Source organism: Nicotiana tabacum, chromosome 13, assembly GCF_000715075.1.
Source record: "Nicotiana tabacum cultivar K326 chromosome 13, ASM71507v2, whole genome shotgun sequence".
Classification (NCBI taxonomy): Eukaryota; Viridiplantae; Streptophyta; class Magnoliopsida; order Solanales; family Solanaceae; genus Nicotiana; species Nicotiana tabacum.
The window spans coordinates 14,884,802-14,894,719 of record NC_134092.1 but is presented as its reverse complement, the minus strand read 5'-3'; the positions used below and the strand labels follow the sequence as shown (position 1 = coordinate 14,894,719).

The 9,918-nt window shown below is 40.4% G+C and overlaps 1 non-coding gene across 1 annotated transcript; it reads right to left on the bottom strand.

Moving 5' to 3' along the window:
• Positions 1-9,418: 9,418 nt before the first annotated feature.
• Positions 9,419-9,504, bottom strand: TRNAY-GUA (transfer RNA tyrosine (anticodon GUA)). Its single transcript is given in 2 exon segments — positions 9,419-9,454; positions 9,468-9,504. It is a non-coding gene; the product is annotated as a tRNA-Tyr (tRNA).
• Positions 9,505-9,918: the final 414 nt, after the last annotated feature.

Genomic DNA, 9,918 nt, shown 5'->3' with positions numbered 1-9,918 from the left:
GTCGGAATGCAGTTTTGAAATTTTTTACAGCTCTGTTATGTCATTTATGACTTGTGTGAAAAATTTGAGGTCAATCGGACTTGAATTGATAGGTTCCAGCATCGAATGTAGAAGTAGAAAATTCTTAGTTTCATTAAGCTTGAATTGGGGTATGATTTATGGTTTTAGCGTTGTTTGATGTGATTTAGAGGTTCGACTAAGTTCGTATGATGTTTTAGGACTTGTTGGTATATTTGGTTGAGGTCCCGAGGGCCTCGGGTGAGTTTCGGATGGTCAACGGATCAAAAGTTGGATTTAAAACAGTTGCTGCAATTTTTCCTTTCTGCTGGAAATTCTAGCCCAAAATCGAGCTCCCGAGATCGAGCTCCCGAGATCGAGCTCCCAAGATCGAGCTCCCGAGATCGAGCTTCCCTGATCGAGCTGCCTTGATCGAGCTCCCTGATCGGACTGGACAGATCTGTAAGTTATAAAAACAGAGGCATTCGACCCATTTGCCATTTTTGACAAAGTGGAGCTTGAACAGAGGCGACTTTTGATAGATTATCAAGGAAATACATTTGGGGTAAGTGATTCCAACTCGGATTTGGTCTATATACACAAATATATCATTGTTTTCACCATTTAATTAGTTTTGAGATTGAAATTTGGAAACTTTTAGAAAATCTCATAGAAACGAATTTTTGAGATTTCGGTATTGATTCAGAGTCAGATTTGAGTGAAACTGGTATGGTTGGACTCATAATTGAATGGGTTGTCGGATTTTTGAGTTTCGCCGGATTCTGAGGCGTGGGTCCCACGGACAATTTTTGAGCTAATTTCGAATTTTATTGAAAAATATAGTATTTTCTTATGAAATTGATTCCTATAATTTTTGTTGACTGTATCGAATTAATTATGACTAGATACGAGTCGATCGGAATCGGAAAATCGAGGAAAAAGCATAATACTTGGTTAAATTGGAGCAAGTCGAGGTAAGTGACTTGTCTAACCTTGTGTAGGGGAAAGTTTCCCTAGAATTAATATGAATGTGATTATTGAAATGTGTTGAAAGTCATGTACACGAGGTGACGAGTGTGTACACGGACTAAATGTGAAAGATTATATTTTTAAATTGTGTAGATCATTGTTGCGCATTTATTAAATTATTTTATCTTGTTATATTCTTCATCATTTATCTGAGATATATACTTTAAATTTGTTTGACCTTTTTCTGCTAATTGTTTTACCTGTTTAATTGAAATTTGGTTTCTTTTATACTGTGCATTATTTGAAGGTTGATTTTTTTAAATAAATAAATATTATTAATATGAAGTATTTGACATTTTTAAATTTGATATTGAAGCAACGTATTAAAGGTTTTGAAATATTATTTTCCTGAATATTTTCGTAAGATTTTTGGCACTCATTGTGATGGAGCCGTGAGCTATTTATTGTGAAAAAATATTATTGTTGGATTATTTAGACATGAGCCGTGAGCTCTTTATTATTAAAAAATATTGTTGTCGATTTATTTTTGGAAAAATCAAAATATTGGGCACTTGAGGTGCAAATTGTGATATATTATGATATTGATACGTATGCGGTAGTATAAGGTCTGGGTATTGAAACGCATGCGGTGAGATAAGGGTGGCTTGATACGCGTGGTTAGTAGGGGTGACTACTAGAAGTCATGCGGTGAGATAAGGGTGGCTTGATACGCGTGGTTAGTAGGGGTGACTACTAGAAGTCATGCGGTGTGATAAGGGTGGCTAAAACACGGGAGGCTATTTCAGGAAAAATATTTTCTTTAAATAAATTGTGAAGGCTCCCGCGGTGATATAAGGAAATGAGATATTGTGAATTTATTTTATGATTTGGGACTACGAGGCGGTGCTTCGGTAATGCCCTTATTGATATTGATTTATGGCCATAGTTGCCTTCGATTAATTGTTGTGATTTTCATAAAGTTGAAAGGAAATTTTGTTTTGATTCCACGAGATATTATTTGAAATTATTTGGTGTAATTAAATGTGACATACTATTTGATTTATTTCCATAGTCATTTTATCTTATTAAATTGTATAAATATTTTTCCATGTCATTATCTATTCTCCAGTAGGGCCTGACCTGACCTCGTCACTACTCTACCGAGGTTAGGCTTGGCACTTACTGGGTACCGCTGTGGTGTACTCATACTACGCTTCTGCATATCTTTTTGTGTAGATCCAGGTACATCTTACAGTCTAGACGTTAGTGAGTTACCTGCGCACGGAGACTTCGAGGTATATCTGTCAGCGTCCGCAGACTCCGGAGTCCCTTTCTATCATTTTATGTTGCTTCCTTATTTTTCTTTAGACCTTGATACACAGAAACATTGAGAATAAATTTTTAGAAGCTTGTGACTTATTTCTACCGGGTTTTGGGAGTTGTAATTATTTGAATTATAGTTTATTTATTTCAGATATTTATGATTATTCTGCATTGTTAGGCTTACCTAGTTTAAGAGACTAGGTGCTATCACGACCTCCTACGGAGGGAATTTGGGGTCGTGACAAGTTGGTATCAGAGCACTAGGTTCATAGAAGTTATGAGTCACAAGCAGGTTTAGTAGAGTCTTGCGGATCGGTACGGTGACGTCTGTACTTATCTTCGAGAGGCTATGGAACTGTTAGGAAATATTCACTTCTTTGATTCCTTATCGTGCGTATTTGTTGACTTCAAAATTTTAAATAATTGCCTTTCTATTCTCTCACAGATAGTGAGGACACGCACAACTCGATCTGATGATCAAACACCCGCGCCCCCTATTGGAGCCGCAAGAGACCGGGGACGGGGCAGAGGCCGAGGAAGACCACGTGGTGCAGCTAGAGCACCTGCACGAGCTGCTGCACCAGAGCCACCAGTAGCTCCAGTTGGAGAGCAGGAACCTGAGACGCCTGTTACTACTCCTGCACTTCAGGAGACTCTTGCCCAGTTTTTGAGCATGTTTGGCACTTTAGCTCAAGAAGGATTAATTCCACTTGCTCCTGCCACATCTCAGGCTGGGGGAGGAGCGCAGACTCCCGCCGCCCGTACTCCAGAGCCACGTTCCCAAGTTGACCATGCCCCAGAGGTTATACCAATGCAACCACTTGTCCCAGTTCAGCCTGATATTAGGACAGCAGTTTCAGAGGGGGAGCAGCTCAGGCTCAAGAGGTATAAGAAGTACCACCCTCCCACTTTCAGCGGTTTAGCTTCAGAGGATGCTCAGGGTTTTCTGGAGGAATGTCACCGTATCCTTCGTACTATGGGTATTGTGGATTCCAGTGGGGTTTCTTTCATGACATTCCAGTTTAGAGGAGCAGCCTACCAGTGGTGGCGGGCATATGAGTTGGATAGTCCCGTTGAGGCATATTCACTCACTCGGACTCAATTTTCAGATATGTTCTTAAGGAAGTATGTTCCTCAGAGTCTTAGGGATGCGTGGCGCACAGAGTTTGAGCAGTTGCGCCAGGGTTCAATAACCGTGTCAGAGTATGCGGTCCGATTCGGTGATTTGGCTAGGCATGCACCAGCCTTAGTTGCTACTGTTCGAGAGCGGGTTTGCAGATTTATTGAGGGTCTTCACCCTAGTATCAGATGCAGTATGGCTCGAGAGCTAGAGATGGATATCACATACCAACAGGTGGTGTCAATTGCTAGGAGATTGGAAGGTATGCGAACTCGGGAGAGGGAAGCTAAGAGACCCCGAGATTCTGGCACATATAATAATTCTCGTGCCCCAGTTGCACCCCGTCATGGTAGAGGTTATGTGAGCCGTCCTATTCATTCAACACTTCCAGCTTCCAGTGGTATTCCGACTACTCCCAGAGCTCAGGTTCTATATTATGCACCACCAGTGTCTTCTGTACCTCCTGTACCGGGTGCTTTCAGCGGGCAGTCTAGTCGATCAGTCCCGAGCCAGTCCCAGCAGTCACGTCCTCCGATGGCTTGTTTTGAGTGTGGTGACACTCGTCATATTATGAGAGATTGCCCAGATTTAGGAGGGGTGCACCTCCACAGATTTCTCAGGCCCCACCTATTCCACAGGGTCCTCAGGCTTCTCAGGCCATGATTACTGCACCAGTTGCCACTCCACCTACACATCCAGCTAGAGGTAGAGGTCGGGCAGGTAGAGGTCGCCCTAGAGGGGAAGGCCAGGCCAGATATTATGCCCTTCCTGCTAGGACATATATTGTTGCATCCGATTCTATTATCACAGGTGTTATTCCGATCTGTCATAGAGATGCGTCAGTCTTATTTGATCCAGGATCTACTTATTCTTATGTGTCATCTTATTTTGCCCCGTATTTGGGCGTATCACGTGATTCCTTGAGTTCTTTTGTTTATGTATCTACACCCGTGGGTGAATCTATTATTGTGGACCGTGGGTATCGGTCGTGTTTAATTGTTATTAGTGGTTTTAAGACCAGAGCTGATTTATTATTGCTCAGTATGGTTGATTTCGATATTATTTTGGGTATGGACTGGTTGTCGCTCTATCACGCTATTCTTCATTGTTACGTCAAGACGGTGATGTTGGCTATGCCAGGTCTACCGCGGCTAGAGTGGAGAGGTACCTCGGATCATGTTCCTAGCAGGGTTGTTTCATTTCTTAAAGCTCAACGAATAGTTGAGAAGGGGTGTGATGCGTATCTGGCCTATGTGAGAGATATTAGTATTGATACTCCTACTGTGGAGTCAGTTATTGTAGTAATGGATTTTCCTGATGTATTTCCAGCGGATCTTCCGGGTATGCCACCCGACAGGGATGTTGACTTTGGCATTGATTTGTTACCGGGCACTCAGCCCATTTCTATTCCACCATACCGTATGGCCCAAGCAGAGTTGAAAGAATTAAAAGAACAGTTACATGAGTTGCTTGATAAGGGTTTTATTCGGCCCAGTGTATCGCCTTGGGGTGCTCCTGTCTTATTTGTAAAAAAGAAGGATGGTTCTATGCGGATGTGTATTGATTACCACCAGCTGAACAGGGTTACCGTGAAGAACAGGTATCCATTGCCACGTATTGATGACCTATTTTATCAGCTTCAGGGTGCCAGAGTATTCTCTAAGATCGACTTACATTCAGGCTATCATCAATTGAAGAGTCGGGAGCCAAATATCCTGAAGACTGCTTTTAGGACTCGGTACGGTCATTACGAGTTCCTTATGATGTCTTTCAGGCTGACCAATGCCCCAGCAGCATTTATGCACTTAATGAATAATGCATTTTAGCCCTATCTTGATTCCTTAGTCATTGTGTTATTTGACGACATTCTGGTGTATTCCCGGAGTCGGGAAGATCATAAACAACACCTGAGGACTGTGCTTCAGATTTTGAGAGAAAGGAAGTTATATTGAAAATTTTCAAAGTGTGAATTCTGGCTTGATTTAGTGGGATTTTTGGGTCATATAGTTTCGTGCGAGGGGATCAAGGTAGATCCAAAGAAGATTGAAGCAGTGTAGAGTTGGTCCAGATCGTCCTCAGTTACGGAAATCCAGAGTTTCGTTGGTTTGGCTGGGTATTATCGCCGATTTGTAAAGGGTTTCTCTTCTATTGCTGCATCTATGACCAAATTGACCCAGAAGGGTGCTCAATTCAGGTGGACCGAGGAATGTGAGGAGAGCTTTCAAAAGCTCAAGACAGCTTTGACTACAGCCCCAGTATTGGTATTACCTATAGGTATAGGATCTTATACTGTGTATTGCGATGCGTCGCGTATTGGTCTTGGCGCAGTGTTGATGCAAGACGGTAGGGTGATTGCCTACGCGTCCAGACAGTTAAAGGTGCATGAAAAGAATTATCCTGTACATGACCTGGAGTTAGCAGCTATTGTTCATGCCTTAAAAATTTGGCGGCATTATTTGTACGGTGTCCATTGTGAGATCTACACCGATCACCAGAGTCTACAACATCTGTTTAAACAGAAGGATCTAAATTTGCGGCAGTGGAGATGGTTGGAGTTGCTTAAGGATTATGATATCACCATTCTCTATCATCCTGGGAAGTCCAATGTGGTGGCCGATGCCTTGAGTCGTAAGGCGGAGAGTTTGGGCAGCTTAGCATATTTACCGGTAGCAGAGAGGCCTTTAGCCTTGGATGTTCGAGCCTTGGCCAACCAGTTTGTTAGACTGGATGTTTTCGAGCCGAGTCGTCTTTTGGCTTGCGTGGTTTCTCAGTCTTCTCTTTATGATCGTATCAGGGAACGTTAGTATGATGACCCCTATCTGCTTGTCCTTATGGACACATTTCAGCACGGTGATGCCAAGGAAGTCACTATTGTAGATGACGGTGCACTACGGATGTAGGGCAAGCTATGTGTACCCAATGTAGATAGCTTGCGTGAGTTGATTCTCCAAGAGGCTCACAGTTCGCGGTACTCCATTCATCCGAGTGCTGCAAAGATGTATCAGGACTTGAGACAACACTATTGGTGGAGGCGGATGAAGAAAGACATATGGAGTATGTATCTCGGTGTCTAAATTGTCAACAGGTGAAATATGAGCATCAACGACCGGGTGGATTACTTCAGAAGTTAGAGATTCCAGAATAGAAATGGGAGAGGATCACTATAGATTTCGTTGTTGGGCTCCCACGGACTCAGCGAAAGTTTGATGCAGTTTGGATGATTGTAGAAAGGCTGACCAAATCAGCTCATTTTATTCCTGTGATTACTACTTACTCTTCAAAGCAGCTGGCTCAGGTATAGATTCGCGAGATTGTCAGACTTCACGGTGTACCAGTATCTATCATCTCTGACTGGGGTACACAGTTTACCTCACGGTTTTGGAGGGCAGTACAGCGTGAGTTGGGTACTCGGGTAGAGTTGAGTACATCATTTCACCCTCAGACGGACGGGCAGTCCGAACGCATTATTCAGATACTGGAAGATATGCTTCATGCGTGTGTGATAGATTTTGGGGGGTGCTTGGGATCAGTTCTTACCGCTTGCGGAGTTTGCTTACAACAACAGTTACCAGTCAAGCATTCAGATGGCTCCGTATGAGGCCTTGTATGGTAGGCGGTGCCGGTCTCCAGTGGGTTTGTTCGAACCAGGCGAGGTTAGACTTTTGGGTACAGACTTGGTTCAGGATGCCTTGGAAAAGGTTAAGTTGATTCAGGATCGACTTCGTACAGCCCAATCTAGAAAGAAGAGTTATACAGATCGGAAGGTTCGTGATGTTGCATTCATGGTTGGTGAGCGGGTATTGCTCCGGATTTCGCCTATGAAGGGGTGTGATGAGGTTCGGGAAGAAGGGCAAGTTGAGCCCTAGGTATATTGGGCCTTTTGAGATTCTTGAGAGAGTTGGAGAGGTGGCTTACAAACTTGCACTACCACCTAGTCTCTCTGCGGTTCATCCGGTATTCCATATTTTCATGGTTCGGAAATATCACGGCGATCCATCTCATGTGTTAGACTTCAGTTCGGTTCAGTTGGACAACGATCTATCTTATGTTGAGGAACCAGTGGCTATTTTGGATAGGCAGGTTCGAAAGCTGAGGTCAATGAACATTGCTTCCGTGAAGGTTTAGTGGAGGGGTCATCCGGTCGAGTAGGCAACTTGGGAGATCGAGCATGATATACGCAGCCGTTATCCACACTTATTCACCAGCTCAGGTACTTTTTCTAACTCCGTTCGAGGACGAACGTTTGTTTTAGAGGTGGAGAATGTGATGACCCAAAATGTCATCTTTAAATTTAATAACTAAAAATAATTCCAGTTTTTACAAAATATATGCTTTAAAAAAACTGAAAAAACTGAATTTTAAAACGGGTCGGGTGGTGGGTATTTTAAAATAGATCGGGTAAAAAAATGGCCGTTTTCATCTGGTGTTGCCACGTGGCACTCCATCCAAAATAAGGGTATATTTATTCCAAAGTATGATGGGAAGGGTATATATAACCCAATAGTATAACGAGGGGTATTCATAAATCATTTTCGAACGTACATGGATATATTTGGCCCTTTGCCAAACTTCTTTATTATGCCGCACGTGTATTTAAAGTAAACTTACCACTAATGAAGGAGGTTGAATTATGTGGTAATTAGGTTGTACATTTGTCGATTGGCTCTGTATTGAATTATTTCAGTTCGATTTTAACACTTTTTAATTATTTATGTCTGCTTTACAAGATTCTAAAGCATAAATAAATACACCCTCCGGTCCACTTTAATTGAATTTTTGACCGAAGGGAGTGTGTGATAACCAAACAAAAATATTTGGACATGTATTTGTAATCCAGAAAATATAATATTTGATGGATAAAAACGAAAAATTACTCAAATCATATTCAACTAAAAAAATTGAGATCTAAAAAAAAACAGAAGTAAATCTAAATTTATAATTTAGATAAGTGATAAAATTGAGATTGACTTTGCGCTTAATGAAGTTAGTAGGGGCTTTGGCACCTAATGTTACATTTTGACCGGGGGCGCCACTCTTTATTTATATATAGTTATATACTTCTATACGTGAAAATATTAATACATTCATCTATTTCTATCGAGCGACTAGGTGGCGAACAAACCCCTATTCTATATACCGCCGCCAGGTGTAAATGTAATTGGTGGGAGACAGGCTATGCACCTACATGATGTTATAGAATGGTCACAATAACTTTTAGCAACTATATTTATACCAACTTGAAGTTTAACACAAAGATCGTGACATTCTTCATCTTTCACACAAATTCCCCAGGGGTGCTCTATAAGCTGGTTTTCACACTGTTCTGCCTTTGCATCTGTTAAAAAAAATGTCAAAACTTTATATTTATTATTTTTTAATTAACAAAATAAATTAATTTCTTAAAATAATACCCACTTAGTGATGCAAAAGTGAAGATCATAAAAGTCAGGAGAACAACGATTCGTGATGTAGTCATTTTTGCTTCTGATCTCAAATGCATTAAAAACACTATAAATGAGGAGGGATTGAAGAGTTATAAATCTGAATGTTTTTATAGCAGTTGTTTCATGTGTTTTCTCCAATGAACCAGTTACTTGCAAAATTAAATTCGACGTATTAAATTCTTCTAATTAATCTTCAGTTTCTTTTATTATTTAATGTGACACAAGTTTTCAGTTTTCGAACAATAAAGATATGGTATTACTTACTAAAGTTCCTCAAGGATTTTCCTTTATAACCATCTTACAGTTAAAATTTATATTGAGTTTAATATTTATGCACCTGTAAAATATATTATAATATTCAGATCATTAAAACATAATTAAATAATATAACTTATTAAAAAGCATTGGTTGATATAGTACTATAGTAGAATAACCGATAAATAGGTTAACATAACAGATAAAATCACTTTAGTGAAATAAAAGATTATTGTAACCTCCTTTCCCCTCTCCAAAACAGTAAAACATTACATTACGCTAGAGCTAAAAGGAAATTACAAAAACCAAATCCGACCTGCCGGATTCGAACCAGCGACCTAAGGATTTCAGTACCAATACTACAGTCCTCCGCTCTACCAACTGAGCTAAGGTCGGTTTGATGATAAACCCATCCATTTTTATTCAAATGTATATGAAAAGCTTCAAAAGCCAATTTTTGACTTCGTCCACCATTATAAGAACGTGAATCCCAGGATTGAAATTTTGCATTTCCACAATAGTTCGGCAACTTTTTCTTTTTTTTTGGACGTAAATACATGCTTGTTTTTTCTATATATAGCAATTCATAAAGGAGTGCTCCAACCAACATTAAAAGTTATTTTTGTGTGATTTATAGATCAAAATTACGGGCCGAGAATTTAGAGGCGGAATCAAGATTTTAATTTATGGGTTCTGAATTTTAAATTGACAACTTCAAGTGTCGATAACTGAGTTCTAAACTTAATATTTTTGTATATTTAATAAATTTTTTAATACAATTAACATTGTTGGAAAAAAAGTTATTGGGTT